This window comes from Melanerpes formicivorus, unplaced genomic scaffold, assembly GCF_026170545.1.
Source record: "Melanerpes formicivorus ecotype bairdi unplaced genomic scaffold, bMelFor1.0.p_v2 SCAF_1, whole genome shotgun sequence".
NCBI lineage: Eukaryota > Metazoa > Chordata > Aves > Piciformes > Picidae > Melanerpes > Melanerpes formicivorus.
In genome coordinates, this window is record NW_027142353.1 from 3792229 (window position 1) to 3816017 (window position 23789).

General features: G+C 42.2%; 1 protein-coding gene across 6 annotated transcripts in view; it reads right to left on the reverse strand.

Moving 5' to 3' along the window:
• Nucleotides 1–23789, reverse strand: part of KLF12 (KLF transcription factor 12) — a 311165-nt gene that overhangs the window by 258782 nt on the left and 28594 nt on the right. Inside the window, exon 2 of one of the 6 annotated variants that reach the window (XM_068153132.1) lies at nucleotides 7345–7437. The exons of the other annotated variants lie outside the window; for them this stretch is intronic. The gene's annotated coding sequence lies outside the window, so the exon portion shown is untranslated. The remainder of the gene's footprint in view (nucleotides 1–7344; nucleotides 7438–23789) is intronic. 6 annotated transcript variants of the gene reach the window in all.

A 23789-nucleotide genomic window follows, 5' to 3' on the forward strand; every position in this document is an offset into this window, starting at 1 on the left:
CAGAGAAGCATCCTGGACCCAGCTGCTAAGTCAATGGAGCACGTTCCCACATTCATTTAGGAATACTTAATCATAGTCAGTATGGACAACACTTTAAGAAAGCTGACCCCTCCAAAGTAACTTAAACCTACTGCTATTACTGGGCAACACCTTAACTCCAGCCATAAAACATCCATTAACTTCTTCTAGACAAAATGTCTTTTTTATTATATAGCAGACTTGATAGCAGTGTAGCACAATGTATTTCCTCTGCTCCTGATCTTTCTACAGGCAGCAGATAATTTATATCTGAAGTGACTTTGATTTTATTTTTGTTGAGATATCCTAGGCTCAGTTTCTTCTCAGAATGCATTTTTACAGCTGAGAATTATCAGCCCCTGAAGATATGGATTTCCAGTGGAAAAATGAACATATTTAAATAGAAATGCCAAAAGAAATATGGGGTTTCAGCTACTTAGTATTATCAAAATCCTGTACTGTAAGAATATAAAATGAAATGGACAGTTCAAGGTAAAACATTATCTACAATCACTTCTATACATGTCCTATCTTTATGACTGCTGGCTGCAACCTTTTTAAGGTCCTTTCACTGATAGTGCTTATCTCAGCTCTCATTTTAAAAGATTCTTTTTCTTTTTTTTTTTTTAACTGCTTGCAATGAAGTATCCTTCAAACTACTGATCTAACTGCTTGATTTTGACTTTTCCCCAATGATTTTTAACCATCAGCTACTCATAATCCCACCTACCTTCTAATATCAGGACCACAAACACAAAAAGTATCATAAACTCTGATGTTTAGAAGGGACAGCTACTGAGTTTGCAGAAACTGAGCATTGTTTGGCACCTACAAACAGACCTGAAGATCAGATCACACAGCAATAACCACACATCCTCCACTGCAGATCTGAACTTACAAGCACTTGGTCCTCTAGCTCTAGCACACAGAATCTCCAGAATCCCATCATAGAGGCTTTGTGCATGGGAAGATAAAGGCGCTGCAAGATCAAAGCCTTCATCCATGCTTTTTAAGAGGTGACCAGAATTAGCAAACTGCTAATACACAAATAAATAAAATAAAAAACAGAAGGCTGATCTTAAACCCAAACCCTCTATACAAGATACCTCTTCTCACTTGAGAAGAGCTGACAATGTTTCATTCAACTTGGCTAAAAAAGAGCAGAGGCAACAGGGCGTTGGCACCGTTCTACAGACCCATGAGCAACTGCAGAGATGAAGCCAGGGATGGCATGACCAGTCATATGCAGAAGGAGTCCCAACTTCACTAAAGCACAGAATCATAAAATGGTTTGGATTGAAGGAGACCTTTAAAGGTCACCCAGTCCAACCCTACTGCACTTTCCGAGTTCTTTCATGCATTTAGATAGTCACTGAAGAAAGCTGCTCAAATCCCTTATTCAGGCCCATCCCCACACACCTTGTATGACCATCATTGGCAGACATTAGGTGGCCTTGCCCTTCTCTGGGGTTCCAAAAACATCCACTGGGGTAGTAATTTCAGCACTATGTGAGAATACACTGATTTTTAATAAAATTTAGGAACTCTCAAACTTTCTCTCTTAAGGATGAAACATAGTAGCACAGGAGTAGAGGAATTTCCTCCAAGTCTTCCACTAGCAGAAGGAAGCAAAGAGAGGGACACAACAAGTGGGAGCAGACACCTTTAGGAAGGCAAGAAACAGCATCAGTATAACCTCCTCCCAACAAAAGGAAAAGGATGAAGAAAAGAAGCAAAAAGAGCACTAGGAGGGGTGAAAATGAAGAAAATAACCGAATACACAAAGTAAAACATGGTGGGCAAAAGGAGAAAGAACAGGACAAGTGATGGAGAGAAGAAATATGAAATAAATGGTGTAAATTTATCTTCCAGTATGAAAATTTTAAGTATTTTAAGAAGTTTCAGAACGCTCTTCTGAGGCAATAATGTCATCTTTTGTTGTTGTTTGGCTGGGTGTAGTGGGGTTTTTCCTGCTCCTCCATTTTCACAGAAACTGTTGCATGAGAAAGCTGAGCAAGTTGACCACTGTCTGGAAGTCATAGTGACAAACTATGTCCACTGATTTTTTTAATGTTTTTATATCTCAAGAGCATCTTTCCTATGCATATTCATGAGTGAGAAACCAGAATGGAAAGAGACACAAAAAGGTGAGTGAGCCATAAAAAGCAAACATTAGACAAGTGTGACTGAGATACGAGTATGAAGGTTAAGTCACAAATGCAAACAGCTAAAAATTGTGTTCAAAGAAATGTGGGGATAGTAAAATTCAGAAAAATGCAAATTTCAAGCCGCTCAGCTGTAATGCTTGTGGTTTCCCTACTTTTATACATGTCACTGTCATATATCTATAATAAAAAGGTGACAGGACTGGTAGGAGTATTTTCACTACATTAGTATTTCTGGCTATTCTGAATTTTACCAAACAAACAGCAAGAGGAAATAAGCCCAACTGCACCCATGCTAAAGCTCTCCAGGAGCATGGGAGCCCTCCCGCCATGCAGGCTTCTGCTGTACTTGAACAACAGTTTCATGAAAGCACTTTCAGTTGCTGGCAACTACATCAACCTCAGTGAAGGAGTCTAATTCCACAGCAAAAAGAGACTCACATCATCCCACAGATTTTCCCCAATTTCTCCAATCACTACCTGACCACAGCCAATTCATATTGATGAATTGCTTTTAAAGCCTAGGGCTAGTTTTATTTTCTCATCTATTTACTTCCTCTAGAACTGGAGCAGGGCTCTGGGTTCAGCGCACATTTTTTTTCCTACTCTCTAGCTAGCAACAATCCTGGTTTCTTCCAATCTCTCTGTTTTCCCACTCAGATGTATATATATCTAAGAAAAGGATCCCCCAAAAATGTTATTCTGAGTATCCACAAAGAATCTTTTCTCCCTCCCTGTTTGTGTTGCTTATCTTCCTGCAGCCTTGGTCAAAAAAGTTTCAAACCATAATACAACCTTCCCTCAAATGAGGTGGAAACGATTCTTCCTGCAACAACTCCTCATCATTTGATGCACCAGCTTCACTTCACAAAGAAGTTGCAGAGCCAAGAAACTGCCAAGAAAGGGAGGGAAACACGTGACTAAATTGCCATTTCCAACCACTCTCCACACAGCAACATAATGTGTAACCAACTGAGGGTTTTAGCACATCTCCTTCAACTACCACTCCTGAAGATGCTGCCTGCTGCCGCTGAAATTGCCCTTACCAGCAGCTACCCTCCTTTCAGATCTGATATTCCCCATTAGACAACAATAGTACACTGAAATATGCAACACACTTCTGCGGGCAGCAACATGTGACGGGGCAAGGTTGAAGTTGCAGGCTTTTGGGAACAGCAGCTGAAAGACAACACATAGTGAAACCCAAAGTTGCCTTGCCTGCCTTGTACAGTCCTATTATGGAGCTCCACAAGTACAGGAACACGCTGTCTTACATGGCAATGGGTTTGCAACGTAGGCCTCTTACTGGTTTACTTAAGTATTAGCCTGAGAGGCATTTTCAAGATCATCTCAGCCATTCAGACACATCCCATTTAGAGCCAGAGTCACATTTAGCTGTCTCAGTCATTCAGTCAGTGCTGTTTTGTATCACCTGCTTTGTATACTGTTTCATTAGTATTATTACTGGTTGTTTCTTCTCTTTTTTATGCTGTTCTATTAAATTTTCCTTGTATCAGCCCAGAGGGTTTTGCCTTTTTCTCCCAGTTTGCCTTCCCATTCCATGAAGGGGTGCAGGGACAGCTGTATGAGAGGCTACATGGGGCCCAGATGCTGGCTTCAGCTGAACTGTAAAAGTGCTCTACGTCAGCTTCCTCCTAACATTAGGCATCTGATCAGATTACATAGATAGACAATATCACAGCACACCTGAGATCTGCAAGTTTTTTACCCCTTCCTTGGCCACAGCAGAAGCACTGTGCTGACTAGACCTTTAGTTGAGCAGATTGCCTCTACTGGGTGTTGAAGGTAAATGAACCAACACTAGGTCTTCCCTTATTGTTCTGTTTCAGATGCATATATATACACACACACATATATATAGCTCTCCATATATAAATATATACTAATACATATGGATACATACATACAGACATGAATATATAAACATATGCACTTGAACATTCTTCACTTGGGCAGCAAACTGCTCTTGAAAAGAAATTAACTGATCCAATTCAGAAGATTCTTATTTCTTCCCCTCACCTTTACAGAACCTCTAAGGCTTTAGTGGGTGTGGGTGCATCTCCCAACACTATTTCATACTGGCATAGCTGGAGTCATACACAACAAATTAAATTATTTTTTAAATGCTAGGAAAAAAATAAGTGCTGTGGAAAACAGTGATGAAGATAGGCAGTTTTGCAGATCTCTGATGAACTTGTCAGTACATTCCTAATGATCGCTTCTGCTTGCTCTCCTAAGATGCCACCACAAACAAGACCTAACAAATGTCTGTTTGCAAGTGAACCCTTTGCTTTTGCAGAAATTTAATAAGGAAAGAGTCTTTCCATCATTACACATTTTTACCTACTAGCTACCAGGGTAAGTCTCCACACAAATAAATTTGTAAGGTAGCACAGCTGTCACACAGTTAGAATAGAATAAACCAGGTTGAAAGAGACCTTCAAGACCATCGCGTCCAGCCTATTATCCAACACCACCTAATCAACTAAACCATGCAACCAAGCACCCTATCAAGTCTCCTCCTGAACACCTCCAGTGATGGTGACTCCACCACCTTCCAGAGCAGCCCATTCCAATGGCCAATCACTCTCTCTATGAAGAATTTCTTCTTAACCTCCAGCCTAAACCTCCCCTGGTGCACCTCAAGACTGTGTCCTCTTGTTCTGGTGCTGGCTGCCTGGGAGAAGAGACCAACCTTCGCCTATCCACAACCTCCCTTCAGGTAGTTGTAGAGAGCAATAAGGTTAATGCTATTACAGACATTTTTGGTTACATAAAAGTTAAAAATAGAAACTGGCCAAAAATACTCTTTCACTTTTGTTTTCAACATTAAAAAAAAAACAACCCTGGGACTCTCCCCTGCATTACAATGGACTGCACCAAGATGAGATGAGGGGGTCCTCTGAATGATCTCTGGCTCCCCTTCTCACTGTATTTACCAGACCTCGTGCAGATAGTACTGCAAAGTCAAAATTCAGCATTTCTTTTTAAAATATTGGACATGTTTTTGTGGGCACTCTCACCATCAGGTAGCCAGATGGAATCACAGTCTGTTGAAAAGAAACAAACAGAGATCAATAACTACAGTCTGATTTGTGTGCTTTAAATATTGTCAAAACATGCATGATGAAAAGGCTGGTGGACTTCACAGCTAAAGCTCGATGCACTCCAGTACTCCCATACAGGGAACCAGCATCCACAGGAGTTAACTACAGAGGGAGAAATATCTGCAAGCTGACAAGTAAATAAATAAATAAGGACAGGGAGCATTTCACATTTTTTCAACCATTTATATTTAATGATCTCTAGATGACACAGTCTACAGGTCTCCAATAACAGAGCCATGCAACATGTGAATGAGAACAGGAAAGCATGAACTCGGGAGATCAAACCCCAACTCCTCTGGCTTTAAATTGAAAATAACAGTCCTTTCCCTATTGATTTTTTTTCTCCTCTTTCATTTGTGAAAAATTGATTTTTCTTGCCTGTGTTTGCTGAAGTGTCCACACCTGCAGCTCACTGCTTGCTTTAATCTTTGTATTTGTTCACACATACCTCCAAGTAAACCATGTCGAATAAGCACCTGGGAGCTACACTGTCCCACACCCACTGGTGGTCTGGTCTTATTAATTCCCAGAAATCCTATCCCTCCCACCTTACAACCAGAAGATGAGGATGCTCAGAGGCCCCTCTGGCAGCCAGTCACTCAGAACGAAGCTTGAGTCATATATTTTTGCAGGCCATCTCAGAGCAGGACCAGCACCTGAGGAAGGTGCAACAGGAGCTCATGCTCCCTCAGGAGCTCTCCAGAAAGCAGCACAGTTAGAACCCCTGTCTTGCCAAGCCTGAACACCATCAAGAAACCTGGCACACACACAAAAAGAGAAAACTCTGTAAGAAGAGAAATTTTGGGGAGATTAAGATAAAAAAGGAGGAAAGTACTCACACAATAAAACCCTCACCACAGGTACTGACCATTTCTCTCACACTCTCAGTGATGGATTTAACAAAGCAGCCTACATCACAGGCTTACTCAGTTCCCACAAAGACAGACATAGCTGGAAAAATGCCAGATGACTCTAGCCTTTCCAACCCTATGGCTATACAAACTTTAAAACTGCAACATACACTTAATTTTTTAATTACTTTTTTTCAGTTTGACAGATTTTTTTCTAATGAGAACAACTGAAGAGACTAATCCAAATAATCATTACAAAAATAATAACCGAGGCTGCATCTGTGGTGCTTATGAAATACTAATATTTTAGCACTGAATCCCTCCTATGAAATAAAGGAGCTCTTAATTCTCAAACCAGGCCAGCCTGTGCAGCGGCATTTGCAATGTGCGCACATGTCCACTCGGAACATGTATTTCACTTTTGAGCTGAACTAAGACTTGCAGATGTGAAAGGCATTAATCCACTCCGGCAATCAGTCTGTTCCGTGCTAAAAAGCCCTGCACATAGCCCACAGAAGCAGTAATTTGCCCATGATAGGCAACTGAATTTTAAGGTAACTAGCCATGTTGCAAGTTTATGCATAGAAAAACCTCTAATATATTCCCATTCCAGTATCCTTTGAACATTAACTGTTTGAGGTTTGACTGAAGTTGAATTATTTTAAGCCATTACGACTGTTGTCATTGTCTTTCCCCAGCCAAAGGCACAAATAACAGATTATGGTGTAAGCCCACAATTATACAATATTACAGCTCATTTATCAGACTGGCAAAAGAAAGGAGATGGAATGACAGTGACACCATCAACAGATACACTAAATGATAAAATACACCTAAACCCCTGATTATCTATTCAGGATTCACTATAAGGGAACACATCCTACCTGTAGGCTGTGAGAAAATTAAAGAAGAAAATTAGATGTCCCTCCAGGTGTCAAAAGCAAAAATCCCCCAAGTGAGTGGACCTGAGCCAACTGTCCTCTATATCCTAAATGGCCAGCATCCGCATGGCACATTGCACTGTGACTCCCACAGTGACATCCCCCGGCACACAGCAAGGGGTGATTTGCCTTTTACATAGTTATATCCTGTTTGGTTGACTTTTTTACACAGCAGAAACTCCAAAGAAAAAAGTGCAAGCTCTGCCATGATATTACTCATTAAAAAATGAAAGTGTCTCACCTTGTGCAGAGATGAATGATTCATTGTTGTGCCCTGAGGAATATCCAGACCAAAGGAGGATGTCAGATAAAGAGACAGTCACTCTGCCACAAACTGTGGAGTAAATAAATAAAATGAGACCTCTTCCTTTTCTTAAAAGGGGAAGAAGGATTTTTCTGTGAATTTGGGTCCACTCCAAACTTCAGAAAATTTAGTGTGCAACAAATCTTCAGTTGAAGCAGTAACTGAAGACAGAGTTGTAGCAGGATAAACAACTCTGTGACAAAAAGAGCAGTCTTTTACTACTCTTCAAGCAGTCCAGCCAAGCTTTACTGCATCTAAGCTCTAAATGCCAAACTAGCTCGATTAGGAGTTTTGTGACTGTAAGTTTCAAATGTAGTCAAATGAAGAGAGAAAAGGCTTGAACTGCCCCTGAATATCTGTCCATCCCTGGAAAGATCTTGCAACAGAGAGACAGCCTCTGTTACTGCATGTTGGCTTGGCCTATCAGCTTACCCTGGTTTCCAGGGCAGCCATGGTACACACAAAACAGGCTGCTTTTGAAGGAAGCTAAACCAGAAGTGCCGCTCCATCTGCACACCAAAAGCATTCCAACCCAAACAGGGTCATTAGGGTCTGCAGTAACAACTGCTATCATGTCCATCTGCTCCTGCTGCCCCAGATCACCTGCTCATGTAGACATAGCTTCTACCACAGTTAGGCGAGACAAGTCCACAGGATCACAGGACGTTAGGGGTTGTAAGTGGCCTCTGAAGATCAAGTCCACCCCCCCTGCCAGCGCAGGGCCATACAATCTAGCACAGATCACACAGGAATGCATCTAGATGGGTCTTGAAAGTTACAGTATCACAGTATAACTAAGGTTGGAAGAGACCTCGAGGATCATCAAGTCCAACCTATCAACACAGACCCCATGACTAGACCATGGCACCAAGTGCCACGTCCAATCCCCTCTTGAACGCCTCCAGGGATGATGACTCAACCACCTCCCTGGGCAGCACATTCCAGTGACAAACGACTCGCTCGGTGAAGAACTTCCTCCTCACCTCGAGTCTAAACCTCCCCTGGCGCAGCTTGAGACTGTGTCCTCTTGTTCTGGTGCTGGTTGCCTGGGAGATGAGACCAACCCCTTCCTGGCTACAACCACCTTTCAGGTAGTTGTAGAGAGCAATGAGGTCACCCCTGAGCCTCCTCTTCTCCAGGCTAAACAATTCCAGCTCCCTCAGCTTCTCCTCATAGGGCTTGTGTTCAAGGCCTCTCACCAGCCTCATTGCCCTTCTGTGGACACATTCAAGTGTTTCGATGTCCTTCTTAAACTGAGGGGCCCAGAACTGGACACAGAACTCAAGGTGCAGCCTAACCAATGCAGAGTAGAGGGGCACAATGACTTCCCTGCTCCTGCTGGCCACACTATTCCTAATGCAGGCCAGGATGCCATTGGCCCTCTTGGCCAACTGGGCACACTGCTGGCTCATATTCAGAGAAGGAGACTCCACAACCTCTCTGGACAGCCTTTTCCAGTACTCTGTGACCCTTACAGTAAAGAAGTTCCTCCTCATGTTGAGGTGGAACCTCCTGAAGTCCAAATCTAGTACAGATTCTGCAACCACTTTAAATCCTTTTTAAAACAAATTCACACTGCATGACACAAGATGCATGTTTTTCTAACTCTAACAAATTAGTATTTGTTGGATATTTTATGTTTTATGGTTCTCCTTGTGTCCTGTTGGCTTCTCTGAACCACCTTCCACTGTTTTCCATTGGGGCAGAACACTTAATTATGTTTACAAATAACAACAAAGTCGTGTGAAAGAAGCTCAAAGGCTTTAAGTACAGAAGCTGACAAATTTGGCAGCTTTAACCCTGGGAAGTAACAGCAGATGTTCTGAGAACGTCTAAGGGGTACATTGCCAGACTGCACAGACCTCCTCTCATCAAAAACACAGGCACCTGACCAGTAGTACCCTTTGGGCAGCTGCACATCTGAAGCCATCACCCAAGGCTCCCCTTATGAAAGAAGCAGAAGAGAGGCTTCTAGAGCTGAGCACAAATCTCACAGCAATCTTACAAGTTTGGTGGGACAAATGACTACCCTCTAATTGAAAACTTAGGGTCAGGTCACTGCAAGTAGGTGGCCTTTGCACATACATCACATGAAACCACAAAGAGTGCTGGATTACACAATGCAAGATTATTTTCCCATTTACAAGATTAATGCTTAAATAAAAGTATTTGCTTTATGGCTGCAGCACTGTTATAGACTGGTTTCTGATACATTTACTGCTTGAATCATCTTACATAAAAGGCAACATACTATATTCCTTCTATTCCTCCTCTAACTCTAAAGCATTTTCTATTTTCAATTCACATCCTCTACCATCTATCTGGAATTTATACAGAACAATACACAGAAAAGCTCTTGAAGTATTTGTTGTCAAATACAAGGTTTTTTCTTTTTATGTTTTTGTGAATTTAACTACAGACATTTATACCTTCATGGTCTGAAGATGCTCTTTAATTTATTGTTTTGTCCAACACACAGCACAAAATGGAGTATTTGGAATGATCTGACCAAAAATTATTTCTAATCCTAAGAAGCTTTCAAAGAAGACTCTGGGCTTGCCCCTGACTGACCAGCTCTTATTCATCAGCTCCTTGCCCTGAAGTATGTATCATGTCCCTTAATAATGGCTGTGAATAAAAACAAACACAACTAATGTATGCTGAAAACCAAGACAGAAAATACATAAAAAGCAAGTTGTGAGCTGCTCTTGTAAAACTGGGGACTTTTTAATCTAAAAAATTCATAAATTAATAATAAATTAATAATGAATGTATTTAATAATTTTAAATCTAAAAATTAATGATTTAATAAAGGTCTTCTCTTCTGGATAGTACCCTTCCTATATAGTTTATCCATAATCCATAAATAAGTATCTGGAGTTTATGTATAAAAAACCCCAAAGTTTGTGTAAGATCACCCTCATGCAATGATCTTCACATTTAATTAATATGGAAAGCAATAATTTCCAGAGCATAAACATTTCAAATGACTGAAGCACAAAGTGAATGAATAGAATAAAATAGAATAGAATAGAATAGAATAGAATAGAATAGAATAGAATAGAATAGAATAGAATAGAATAGAATAGAATAGAATAGAATAGAATAGAATAGAATAAACCAGGTTGGAAGAGACCTTCAAGATCATCGCGTCCAACCTATTATCCAACCCACATACTCAACTAAACCATTCAACCAAGCATCCTATCAAGTCTCCTCCTGAACACCTCCAGGGATGGTGACTCCACCACCTCCCTAAAATAAATTAGGTCCTTTCCATTTTTTTAATTAGAATAGAATAGAATAGACCAGACCAGGTTGGAAGAGACCTTCAAAATCATCATGTCTAACCTATTATCCAACCCACCTAATCAACTAAACCATTCAACCAAGCACCCTATCAAGTCTCCTCCTGAACACCTCCAGGGATGGTGACTCCACCACCTCCCTGGGCAGCCCATTCCAATGGGCAATCACTCTCTCTGTGAAGAACTTCTTCCTAACCTCCAGACTAAACCTCCCCTGGTGCAGCTTGAGACTATGTCCTCTTGCTCTGGTGCTGCTTGTCTGGGAGAAAAGACCAACCTCTGCCTGCCTACAACTTCCCTTCAGGTAGTTGCAGAGAGCAATAAGGTCACCCCTGAGTCTCCTCTTCTCCAGGCTAAGTAACCCCAGCTTCCTCAGTCTCTCCTCACAGGGCTTGTGCTCCAAACCCCTCACCAAATTTGTTGCCCTTCTCTGGACATGTTCCAGCAAGTCAACATCCTTCCTAAACTGAGGGGCCCAGTTAAGGACTGAAGTGTTTAGTGTTTTGAAGAGTTGAGCATTTCAGTTGCTTCCTATAGAAACATGCCACAGAAGGAGTAATGCATCACTAGCCTTCCAGCTCCTTGTCTTAAATCAAAATTAGAGCTTCAGATTTTTTCCAGCTGAAAATTGAGCTGCTTTGAAATCAAAACAAATGCCACTGTCTTGACAAAGACTAGCTAACAACTAAAATGAAGAAATGCTTTAGCATTAAGATGCCAGATCTCCATCACAGAAATTTTAGGTGATTATTTTGTGAAGAGTTTCACAACTGAAGAGACAAATGCACTAAAAGGAAAGCCTCTCATAACATTCTGGCGTTGCTTTTTGTGTCTGTGTGCATGTTCCTAGATAAAAGAAAATAACGTGAGTCTCAAAAAAGGTTACATGAATTATTAGTGTATTTAAATTGTTTGCTCTAGGCAGGAACAAAGATCATGCAGTTATAAAACAATCTCAAGCTTGCCAACTATAAAGAAAGCAAAATGAAAAAGGTATGAGGATATTTAAACAAATGGAATTGATTCAGGCCCTTTACTCTGTAGCATCTGAGCATCTTCCAAAAGGACATAAAGAAACATAACTAACATCTGTCATGTTAAGCTTAGTCTCTCACAGAATTTTCCTGGGAAAAAAAACACATGTGCACTGCAGTATTCGCTGTATTTGGAGTTATTTCATTCTTCCTTTTGTCCCCCACATGCATCTGCACATTTGTTTATCCTTAGTCATGAGAACATGGATGATTTGAGAATGACCTCAGGGAAGAGAGATGGAGCAGCAAGATCTAGAAGAGACTGAGCATGATTAAGGAAATCGATGGTCTGTAGCAAGAAACAAGGAGGGAGAAAAAATCAGAGAGGAGAAAACAGGACATGCAGCTCACCTTATTCAAGATGTCTTGTATAAAAATTAACACAAACTATGTATATCTTCAGTTTTCTAAAAGACTAGGAAAAGGAATGTATTGGGGAGATCTAGCTTTTCTACACTTTTCTAAAGGCTATAAGGTAGTCTCCTGAACATGTTCCTTTCATTTTAACCATCTCTCACCATAAAAGCAGTTCCCTTTATTTTTTTCATTAGTTTTTTAAGCCAATCACAACCTTGTTATCTGGAAATGTAGCTCAGAGCTTTTACAGTGTTTTCCACATACTACACAGAGTGCTCTGCCTCCCTTCTGCGTTCTTGCCATTTCTGTAAGAGTCAAAAACTCACACTCTTCAGAAACCTTCTGCAAATCAACAAAAAAAGTATGAGAAGTCTCTTGCTGCAATCTCACCATGTTCAAACAGGAAACAGCCCCAAACAGGAAGGCACAACTGCAAGGTATTTGGTAGCGGTCACCAGCACCACCTGAGAGGGACACTTAGGCTTCATTTCACCTTTCAGGCAAGGTAGGTGATTTAAAGAGAATACAAATGCTAATTTGCTATCTTACCACAGAACCGAACACTCAGAGAAGAGACATTTATGGTCACCAAGTAATAGCAAATTTAATCTCCCTGTCTACAGAACAGAAGATAAGCAAAAAGAAAAATAAGAAATGCTACTCACAACAGGGTGTTAATAGAGTCACACAAGCATTGTCTCACTAACTCTCTCTCAGTCACTTCCCAAGGGAAGCTCCCACCACTCAGCATCAGATTCCATGTTTGGGTTGTGCCTGGAAAGGAGCTTTTTGTTTGGAAAGGACTATGATTACAGCTTTCTGCCTAAGTTTGAAGCTTAGAAAGAGGTTAAAAATTTTATCCAGAACTCAATTCCTCTTCTCCATCACCACAACTATCATCATCACCACCAAAAAGGCCTTCAGAAACATCCCTCCACCTGACTCCTATCCCACCAAAACCCCCACATTTCATGTAAGGATCTACGCTGGAAGACTTTTTCACATAACTATGCTCATATCCTAGAGCTTTCCTTACCTTATTTCTGTCTGTTTGCCCATCACCTGCACTCTGATTTGGCAAATAGCTTGTACCTTTCTCACCTCTACAGAGGCTCTTAAAATGCAACGTATTTCAGACCCTAGACTTTAGGAAATCACAGAATCACAGAAACATTCATGTTGGAAAAGACCCTCAGGATCACCAAGTCCAAATGATAACGCTACTCTACAAGGTTCATCCCTAAACCATATCCCCAACCACCAAATGTAAACAACCTTTAACCACATCCAGGGTTGGTGACTCAACCACCTCCCTGGGCAGCACATTCCGATGCCTGACCGCTCTTTCTGCAACAATTGTTTTCCTAATGTCCAGTCTAAACCTACCCTGTCGCAGCTTGAGGCCATTCCCTCTTGTTCTATTACTAATTACCTGTGAGAAGAGATCAGCACCAGCCTCTCCACAACATCCTTTCAGGTTGTTGTAGACAGCAATGAGGTCTCGCCTCAGCCTCCTCTTTTCCAAACTAAACAGCCCCAGCTCCTTCAGTCGCTAGAAGTCACACTGACTTTCCAAAAATCAGGTCCTGTTCTGGTCTATCAGCCCACTTTCAAGTTCTGTATCTTCAAGCTCCAACCCAAACAGTCCTTGAACGTCTTCTGAAGCTAACTATCAAAACAGGAAGTTCTGGACAAGTAGGCGGAGAGCAGTCAAAAGAGAAATTGATCAGAGAATGTGACAAATTTTGCTTAGGAGGAAAGAAGCATCTCTTGCAGGCATCTACTACTTCTAAAAACCATTAGCTTGTACTCTTATAGGCAGATGTCACCTGCTTTGGTTGGACCAGCAGTCTGCAGAGATTCTAAATCTCTTCCTTCCCACTGGAGGATGTCTAGAGACATGACACAGTGCAAGATCCTCATGCCATGTTGTGTGCTTATCCCTCCCCATCACCTATTTCCCACACCCACACAACATCCTTTCATCTCTCCAATGGATGCATCCTCCTGGCCTGCTGATTTCTCATCTCCTCTGATCCAAATGAATGCTACCAGGTCTTTGCACTCAACCCCATGTTGTTTGACTTGTGCCCTAACAGGCTTCTTCAACCAGGCAAGGTGCTTCACCAAACCCTTGGTGTTGTGGGTTAGACAGACATAGACATGGAGGACTGAGGGCTCAATTCCCAACGGAACTCTACTTTCCTCACAGGGCTCTCTCAGGCCACTGAAAATTCTGTTGGCTTTGTTTTGTCACTCTACAGACTAAATAAATAAATAAATAAATAATGTATTACAAACAAACAAAACCTGCATTGTCTGCCAGAATTTTCAGAGGAAGCTGGGCTTCTCAGAAGTTAAGCATCAGACTCAAGATGTCTTAAAGCAGTTCAATACTACATGTGTTATGTCTTAAAGCAGTTAGATATTAGTCTCCTAAAGCTTGCCTTTAAGGCTGGGAAACACATAATTGAGAAACCTAAGAGAGTCTTGTGGCTTTCAGGAGGCGTGGGTGTCAAGGCAAAACAGCACTCTGAACTTTAATCCTTCCGTACGGGTATGACGAGACTAAATTTGTTGTAATGGTATCACAGCCCCCTACGTACTTGCATTACTCTGCAATATCAAAGTTTTCCTACCCAGCAGCTTCAGATCTGTATCACAGGGAGGAGTTTAAAAGAAAAAATAAAATTAGACAAGACATACCACAAAAGAAAGAAACACAAAGCAAAACACAACAGCTCTAGACACTTGCCCTGTCTCATAAGTGTACGAACACAAGAAGGCAGCTAGAAACTGTTGGCTGAACTCACAGTCTCACAGTATCACTAAGGTTGGAAGAGACCTCAAAGATCATCGAGTCCAACCTGGCACCACAGACCTCATGACCAGACCATGGCACCAAGTGCCACATCCAATCCCCTCCTGAACACCTCCAGGGATGGGGACTCCACCACCTCCCTGGGCAGCACATTCCAATGACCAATGACTGTGAAGAACTTTCTCCTCACCTCCAGCCTAAACTCCCCGACAGACAAAACCCAATCCAGCCTCTAAATTAATTTCTTAGCACACAAATTACAATGTTCACTGACCCTCTCTGTTCATAAGACTGCTGGGGACAAGGGCACTGTGCTGTGTTCTACAGTAAACAGAGGTCTGAGCAAATTCACAAAGTTCAAAGTCCAAAGCTCCCCATAGAAAATGTATGGCTAATAACTGTCTTTTAACATACCCAGGACTCCAGCTTGTGCAATTTCTCTCCTCACAACAGCAGAGGCAGCAAATAGAAAGAGAAAAGGGCTCTTAAATTTGTTGATTCCAAGAGATTTACTGTAAGATATGCCAAACAAAGCCACAGAAAAATAGCATGTAAGGGAATTCCACATTCTCTACAAAGACATCACAAGACGGGAGACTGCCATCACCACTTCCTTAACCCATCAAGACATTTTATGAGAGTGACTGCTACATGTTATGAGAGTGACTGCTACATTTAACCATATCAACATGAATCTACACCATCTGTAAGCACATTTTATGGTTGTGCCGAGGAAGGTACGATATAAAAAGAACTAATCTAATTAGTTACAAAATGAGGTGCAGACCAGCCAGATTCAAGCTCTTTGTTCCTCCCTCCCCAGCTGGAGAGTTCATCATCTGCCCAACCCACAGGCCATGCTTGTCATTCAACCCCAGCAGTGACCAAAACAATCTCAGGTCTGCACTTTCCTGACCTCTGAGGAAGCAGGTAACATCAGTCAAGTTCAGAATTAACTGTCTGCTAAGTTTCATCAAATTTCCCTCTGTCGGACAATGCCAAGAAGCACCAAGTGAGAACCAAATTGTAAGTATGCAGCAACTTACCCTGAGCACCCTCCCCCCGCCGCCCACATGCTTTCCTTTCTGCACTGATTTCACACACAGCTCTTACGCAATTCACCAGCTAAGCTTGTGGCAGGTTAGCAAAGGGCAGCAGGAGCAGACTGCCCTTTTTCTGACTCTCCGAGAGGGGTGAGCAGAGCAAGGAGTGATGCCCACAGGCAATGCAGAAGCAGCACAGGGCACTTAGCTTTGGCAGCCTGGTACCCAACCCTACAAGGATGGAGGTAAGCCCAGCTCAGAGCTACAAAATGGCAGAGATGGCATCGAAGTCTGTATTTGCATGACGAAACATCAGGCAGGACTGAGCATGGTACCACAAAGGTTAGGCATCCTTTTAAGCACTCACAGTAACACCCCAGAAAAAAAGATACCCAGCACTACAAAAAGTAAAGAATAGGCTGCAGAATGAAAAGCTTGGCAAAGAAAAAACCTTCTTTTCAAACCTGATTAATACCACCTCTTATATGGAATAACAGAACAGATTAAAAGTAAAATACATGCTTCCAATACAACAGATACACAGATTTGTAATAAGAAAACTTGGCCAAAAATTCTTAACATATTTTTGGCAATTGAAACTATTTCCACAAAAATTATACCAAGAAGGCAAAATTGACTGACACTTCGTTTCACAGTAACATGTCAGCCAAAAATCCTGGCTCATATACCTCATTTGTTATCATAGCCAGACTGGAAACTTCACTTCACTTATGCTTTATGCATAAATATAATCTACCTACACTGGAAAACACACATCACATTGGGATATATTCAACCCTGACTGAAGGATGTAACTTCTACAGATTTCCCTTCACATTGATACAAAAATGCATCCCCCTTGTGCAGTAATTTTTATTTTGTACAGCTTGGGAGTTTCTTTCCCAGTTTCACTCTGAATTCCAGGTCATGCTGCAAGTGAGATGCCTTTGTGTGTCATTCAAATGATTGAGACACATTTCAGAAAACATTTTAAAACAAAAACAAACCCACTTGGTTTCTGCAACAGGCACAACCACTGGTAGGAGAGGTCTTCTGACCAACTGAAGCACAGAGCAGACTGCAAGGATCCTCTCCACTTCTACTGAAACAGACCACAGCTGTAGCATTCCTCTTTCCCTACTTCTCCCTGACATTGATTTCACATTGTGTTTGGAACACAAGCCCTATGAGGAGAGACTGTGGGAGTTGGAGTTGCTTAGCCTGGAGAGGAGGAGGCTCAGGGGTGACCTTATTGCTCTCTACAACTACCTGAAGGGAGGTTCTAGACAGGCGGAGGTTGGTCTCTTCTCCCAGGTTACCAGCACTAGAACAAGAGGACACAGTCTCAGGCTGCACCAGGGGAGGTTTAGGCTGGAGTTTAGGAAGAAGTCCTACACAGAGAGAGTGATTACCCATTGGAATGGGCTGCCCAGGGAGGTGGTGGAGTCACCATCATTGGAGGTGTTCAGGAAGAGACTTGATGGGGTGCTTGGTTGCATGGTTTAGTTGATTAGGTGGGTTGGATTAGTTGATAGGTTGGATGCAACGATCTTGAAGGTCTCTTTAAACCTGGTCTATTCTATTCTATTCCATTACATTTAAAAACAATTAATTGTTGGTTTGCATTTATTTGCTCTTTGGCGATTCTTTTTTTGTCTTACAACAACAGCAAGAGATGTAGAATCAGAAAATGTTGTTGTTACAGGGAGCCAGGACTCATGTCTCCTTCACCCAGTGTCTTCCACTGGCACTTAAAATTTTGTAACCCAAGTTTTCAGCAGTCGTGCCTGCTATTCATAATGAAAAGCCACGGTGGAATCTTTCAGGGCTGCCGGCAGTTGTGGTTACCCAGCTTCTCATAAACACGGCAGCTTCCTGCCAAGGCTCCCCTGCTACATCAGGTTGAATCATGGCATCCTTCACCATCGTGACCCTCAAACGCAGTCATGCCACAACTCTGTCTACTTCCATTAACTACACGTTGCAGTGAGATAGCGCTTCTGTGCCTGCCTCCAAAAACAGCCTGCCTCTTCCCTAAGCCAGCTGAAAGACTGCCAGCACACTCCCCCAGGCTGCCTGCAGTTAACAGTATTTTAATGTTTCAGAAAGAAAGGTTTTCATTAATTGTTCCTAATATGGAAGTTCAGAGTACACCTTTAAATACACTGTGGTAGCAAATATGTAATCCTCAAGGCAGGATCCTATAGGGCACTCACTCTTCTAACCCTGGATTATGTGAACAATAGAAAACCTCAAGTCGCTTTTGTTCTTTAACCAGGTGAAAAGAAGAGAATTAAAACCCAAGCAGAACATCTTATCACTCTTTGGTGATCCTGTAGTGGATACTTTTATTGCACAGCAGGATATTAAATGTGTTTTCCTATATGCTGATAAATTATACATCATGTGTACTACTCCTGGTAACACCACTCTCCTGCTCATCTCTTGCAGGATCAAGTCAGCTTTGGTATTTTTGACCTTTACTTGGTCAAAAATTTTCCATTTTGTTCAAATCAAGGATCCAGCCTGCAGCCACTGATGGTCACTATTTTACCTACCCACCGTGACTGAATCAGTTCAACAATGGCATCACAGCAGCTTGACAATGAGCCACACATGAGAGGCTCAGATGAGCTTATTTAGATGACACGTTGAGGTGCCCCTTCAACACTTACAGCTGAGATGTTTCCAGCCCCTTCAGATCATTCCATCTACAGAAACCTCAACAGGGTTGAAAAGGTGATACTGTCAATCAGAAAGAAAAACATTCTGCTGCTGGGGAAGCAAAGAAAACTGAAACCCATCCTCCCTCCCTCGCTTGCTGTGTGTCTGCACCTCCAGCTGCCTCAATGCACTGTGTCAGTGGATGAAAATAGACGGGCTTGACAACTTCACTGGCTCTCTCAAAGAGGCTAGTTGGCAGAAGCAGCAGTCTGCTCACGGGTAGAAAAGGGTGGTTTTATTATTTCCTCTCCCCCAAGTCTGAATGTTCACTTTCATTTTGACTACAAGGGAAGAGGGGAAAAAAAAAAAGAGAGAAAGAAAAAAAGTCTCTCTTTTGAAGATGAAATCAGAAAAACCCACACATTTTCCCATGCCTGGCAAGTAGGAAAACCTTCATAAGCATCAGCTGGTTCTGCAGAGCCTAATCTTCCCTATGAGGAAAAAGAAAACCTAAAAGTTATGACTGGAGAGACAACATTACAAACACAAGCAATCCCCAAACTGACAAGCAAGCCTAAATTTCACACTGCTGCTATTCTGCCATAACATAAGGAGACTTTGGAGAGACATAGTAGAAAGAGAAATGTAAAGAGCGATGGGGCACACCAAAATCCAACAGGACAGTTAAAAATAGCTTGCAAGAGTGGAAGCACCCAAAACACCTGTGATGCACCCAGGAGTTAAAGGAGTTGGAGATTCAGCCTGACAAACAAGACCAAAAAAATTACATCAAGAAGATTCCTTGAGTTAAATAAACTTTCTTAAATAAGTATCCATGCTGGTAAGCTTTCCCATCAATCCCTGGGGGATATTTTAAAATGCTTTACATCTCAATGCACAAATCAGCAGAGTGCAAAGACCTGTGATGCATCACAACTTCTCATCTCTGCCTCCAGACAAAGCCCAAAGAGAAACACTCGCCACAGCTGCATCCCTACCCGAACTGCCAAAGCTTGCAGAGCTGCATTTTTAGGGTACTGAAGCACCTCACTTGTGCCTGGCAGCACTAAAGGAGTAACATGGAACTGCATTTATGGATCAGGTGGAGAAGAGGAGACTCAGGGGCGACCTTATTACTCTCTACAACTACCTGAAGGGGGGTTGTAGACAGGCAGAGGTTAGTTTCTTTTCCCAGGCAGCCAGCACCAGAACAAGAGGACACAGTCTCAGGCTGCGCCAGGGGAGGTTCAGGCTGGAGGTCAGGAGGAAGTTTTACACAGAGAGAGTGATTGCCCATTGGAATGGGCTGCTCGGGGAGGTGGTGGAGTCGCCGTCACTGGAGGTGTTCAGGAGGAGACTTGACAGGGTGCTTGGCTGCATGGGTTAGTTGATTAGGTGGGTTGGATGCGATGATCTTGAAGGTCTCTTCCAACCTGGTCTATTCTATTCTATTCTATTCTATTCTATTCTATTCTATTCTATTCTATTCTATTCTATTCTATAATGATCATGTTTTTCTGGCTCAGGACTGCTCCACACCTTGTCAGGATCAGATTACAAAGAATGTGAGTCTAAGATTTCAAGGGAGACTGAGGTGTGGTCACTATGTGGATAGAAAACTCTTCTGTTCTGGCAGCGTTCATCAGTACCAGTGCAAGAGTTGTCATAAGGCAAAGAAGTTTGAACAGAATTTATGTGAGAAACCTAAATTAACAATCTCACTTATTTTCCAAATCACCTCTCTATTTCAGACAGTTCAGAGCCACTGCTAAATGTCTGGAATTTATTTCTCAGTGTCAAAATGACTAAGGGGCTTTCAGAAACTTCACCTCATTATTTATGTGCTGTTCATTTTTAAGACAGAGCTGTTTCTTACATACAGGTGTCAGAACAAAATCCAACATACATCACAAGGGAACAGCAATTTTGCTATGGAGAGGAAGCTGAATATAATCACAGAAATGTTCAGGTTGGAAAAGACCCTCGGTATCACTAAGTCCAACTGATAACCCTACTCTACAAGGTTCAGCCCTAAACCATATCCCCAAGCACCACATCCAAATGATCTTTAAACACATCCAGGGTTGGGCTTGGACAAGCCTGGAGCCCAGTTTCATGACTAACTCTTGTCTGATCTTTAGGAGTTTACCTCTGCAGCTATCCTGCCACCACTGAAAGCAGGTATAGCTCATCTTGGTAGGAGTTTTCTGCCTGTGTCCCGTATTTGGTAGCACGTTCTAAGTTTTTCATGCCTTAGCCTTCAAAAACCTCCTTTTAGAGGGAATCAAGATATTTGGAGGAGGACTATAAGAGAGAAAAAGCTCCTCAGGGTGAAGAACTGAAAAATGCAGCACTGAAAGACCATGAAGCCAAGCAAGTCCTAGATCTATCAGAAGCCAGGAGTAGGAAGTGGACACAGAACTCATCTGAAGGGCAGCTGGAATGTTCATGCCAGAAAGTCATCATCATCACAGCAGCATGGCAGGGTGTTTGGATCACCTACCTCACGGCTGTGTAGGCCATCATACTCCTTCCTGCTAAAAAGGACCCTTAAACTCTTTTTGTGGTATTACAAAGCAAGCAGGACTAAGACAACCGTGGACAACACTTTCTTCCACTTGTTTTGCTGCACAGAGCGAGCAAACAAATCCAATGTCCATAACAATTCAACCACAATCAGCTCAGAGGTCCTGGCCCACAAGCTAGCAAAAACTGCTTCTGCCATCCTGCCTCACACTGAATGACATGTGATCATGACAGAGGTAGTGACCATTTGAAGATATGAATTAAGGTCTGGGTCTACCAGCAATGTGCTGAAACTGTGGAAGCCATCCGTCTGCACAGCACTAGTGGGGTGCAACATACAGGGAAGCTAGCCACATCAGGGCCTGGCCAGATGGGATCCCAGCTATCTTCCATGACTGATGCTCTTGACTTGTGAGAACCACAAAAAGATTGCAGATCTCTGACAAAAATAAACCAAATAAAGCAGGTTGCCACATGCCCTGAAAAACTCAGAAGACAGATGACCAGAAAAGCAATAGGAAGATCCTCAAGTATAGAACTGCAGATTGGAGATAACCCAATAAATAAACAAAAAGTGGATGGAGCCTTAGACTCAGTACAACTCCAGTATACATGGAAGAACTTGTAGGAAAAGATTCCTTGTTTAATATTTTAAAATGTCTGGCCTGCACAGAGCAAACAGACAAACCTAATTGAACAGAGCAATCACCTCAACTTATGCTTACAGGTAAACCTTCCCAAAAAGGGGGTTCCTAAGAAGATACTTCTACTTTTAAAATTAAAACCATTAGTCACCCTAAAACTTTTGAGCTACCACAGCCCAGAACACAACAAAACTCCACAGGTGTCTCCAACCACATGGGCTGTCAGAAAAGCACTGGATCACTGCAAGACTAAGGTGAAGCAAGCACTGTAAACAGCCTAGAAACTGCTACTACAGGAACACACACAGAGGGATATCAGCAATTAAATAATGCAAAGGTGTTGGAAACTGCCCAGTAAGGATTGATTTCAAACCAGTCATGCCCACAGTCTGCTGAAATGGTTCAGTGGCACAAATGATGCCAGTGATACAATCACTGTCTGACATTGCAACTGAGCCTCTGAATATATAGCTACTAGCCAGGGAAAACAGGCAACACTTCCTCCAAGGGCACAGACTCTGTTGGAGACTCATCAACCACCTACCAAACGAAAGAAGTCAGTGGCAAAGTTTACAAGCCTTTCACAGCAGGAGAGAGAAACACAGAAGCAGCAGTTGGGAAGCAACACATCTGCAATGAGTGACAGTGCTCAGAAGAGGAAAAAGAAATCTTTGTGGGGTAGTAAGTCAGTCTGGCCAACCTTGCCAAGCCTACATACCAAAATTTCACATGCTTTGGAAAGCACAAAACACATACCTCACACATTGGAGTAGCTGGGGGAAGACAAGGATGTCTGGAGGTGTCATTTCTCCAGCGATGGACACAACACTCTGTGTGAGGGGGTCCAGCCATGTCAGTCTGGGTAGAGCCTGTTGGCTTGCCTTCTCCTGCAGCTGTGTGTGTTTAGATCACCCCAAACCCCCTGTGGAAGCACAGCCCTGTTTCTAGATGCATGATGCATTTGCCTCACAGAAGCTGCATGTCAACCATGCATGCTGATCCAATCACTTCAGTATAGTGATCTACCTTCTTCTTGACACCTGAAACAGCCCAGTTGAAAACTGGTGACATTGCATGGAGGAAGGGATGATTTAGGTCCTTCCTTCAGTCTGAGAAAAACTTAGTTACATTTTTCAGATGAGCTTCAATGCATGAGTTTCCTTTTGCTCTGGCCAGAATACCAAACCCACCAACCAACTGGTACTGGATTACCCTACTAGGTAATTCAGAGAAGCGTGAACACAAACTTAAATTATCATTTCAACAATGCCCTAAGAATACATCAGGGTGGAATTTCCATCCACAGAGAAAAATAAGGCATTTAGAAGAACAAGGCTCTGGCAATCACTTCAAATTCACTGTAGTGGGAGAAGAAATCTTATCTTTTACAAGCTGCTCTTGGAAATAAAGGAAATTCATGAACTTGCAGATAAATTTTTCAGAGGGAGGAGAGGAGAAGACTATTTCATGCCTCCTGTCCAGTCAAGACTGAATACACTTATGTGCAGGTAAAGGGAAAACATGAGGGAATAAACTTGATTCAGACAGAGACAGATCAGAGGGGGTGGGGAAGAAATTCAGAGAGGAAAATAAAATTTAAGTATTTCACTGAATAACTCCAATAAATCATGGAACAGGACTGGAATTCAAAGGAAAGAAAAGGGTGACTAAAGATTTATAAATGCACGTTCATGTGCTACTACCTCAGTGCCTGACTGCCTTGATAACTAGCGGATTTCAGCTCACTAACACTAGTTACCTAAACACTCTTAACTAATGCTAACAGTCTGAGGCTCCCTCTATAGTCAAGGAAAAAGACAACTACCTCCAGACAGCAATTTATCCTCTCTCAAGATCCATTTCTGTGGCTGGTGGGAGGAAACACCCTCTCTGTCTACACCGCTGATAGAGGACATCTAGGCAACTAGGCTAAACCAGATGCCTAGCTACTGCGGCTGAACATCAGGGAAATGACTTTCACTCTT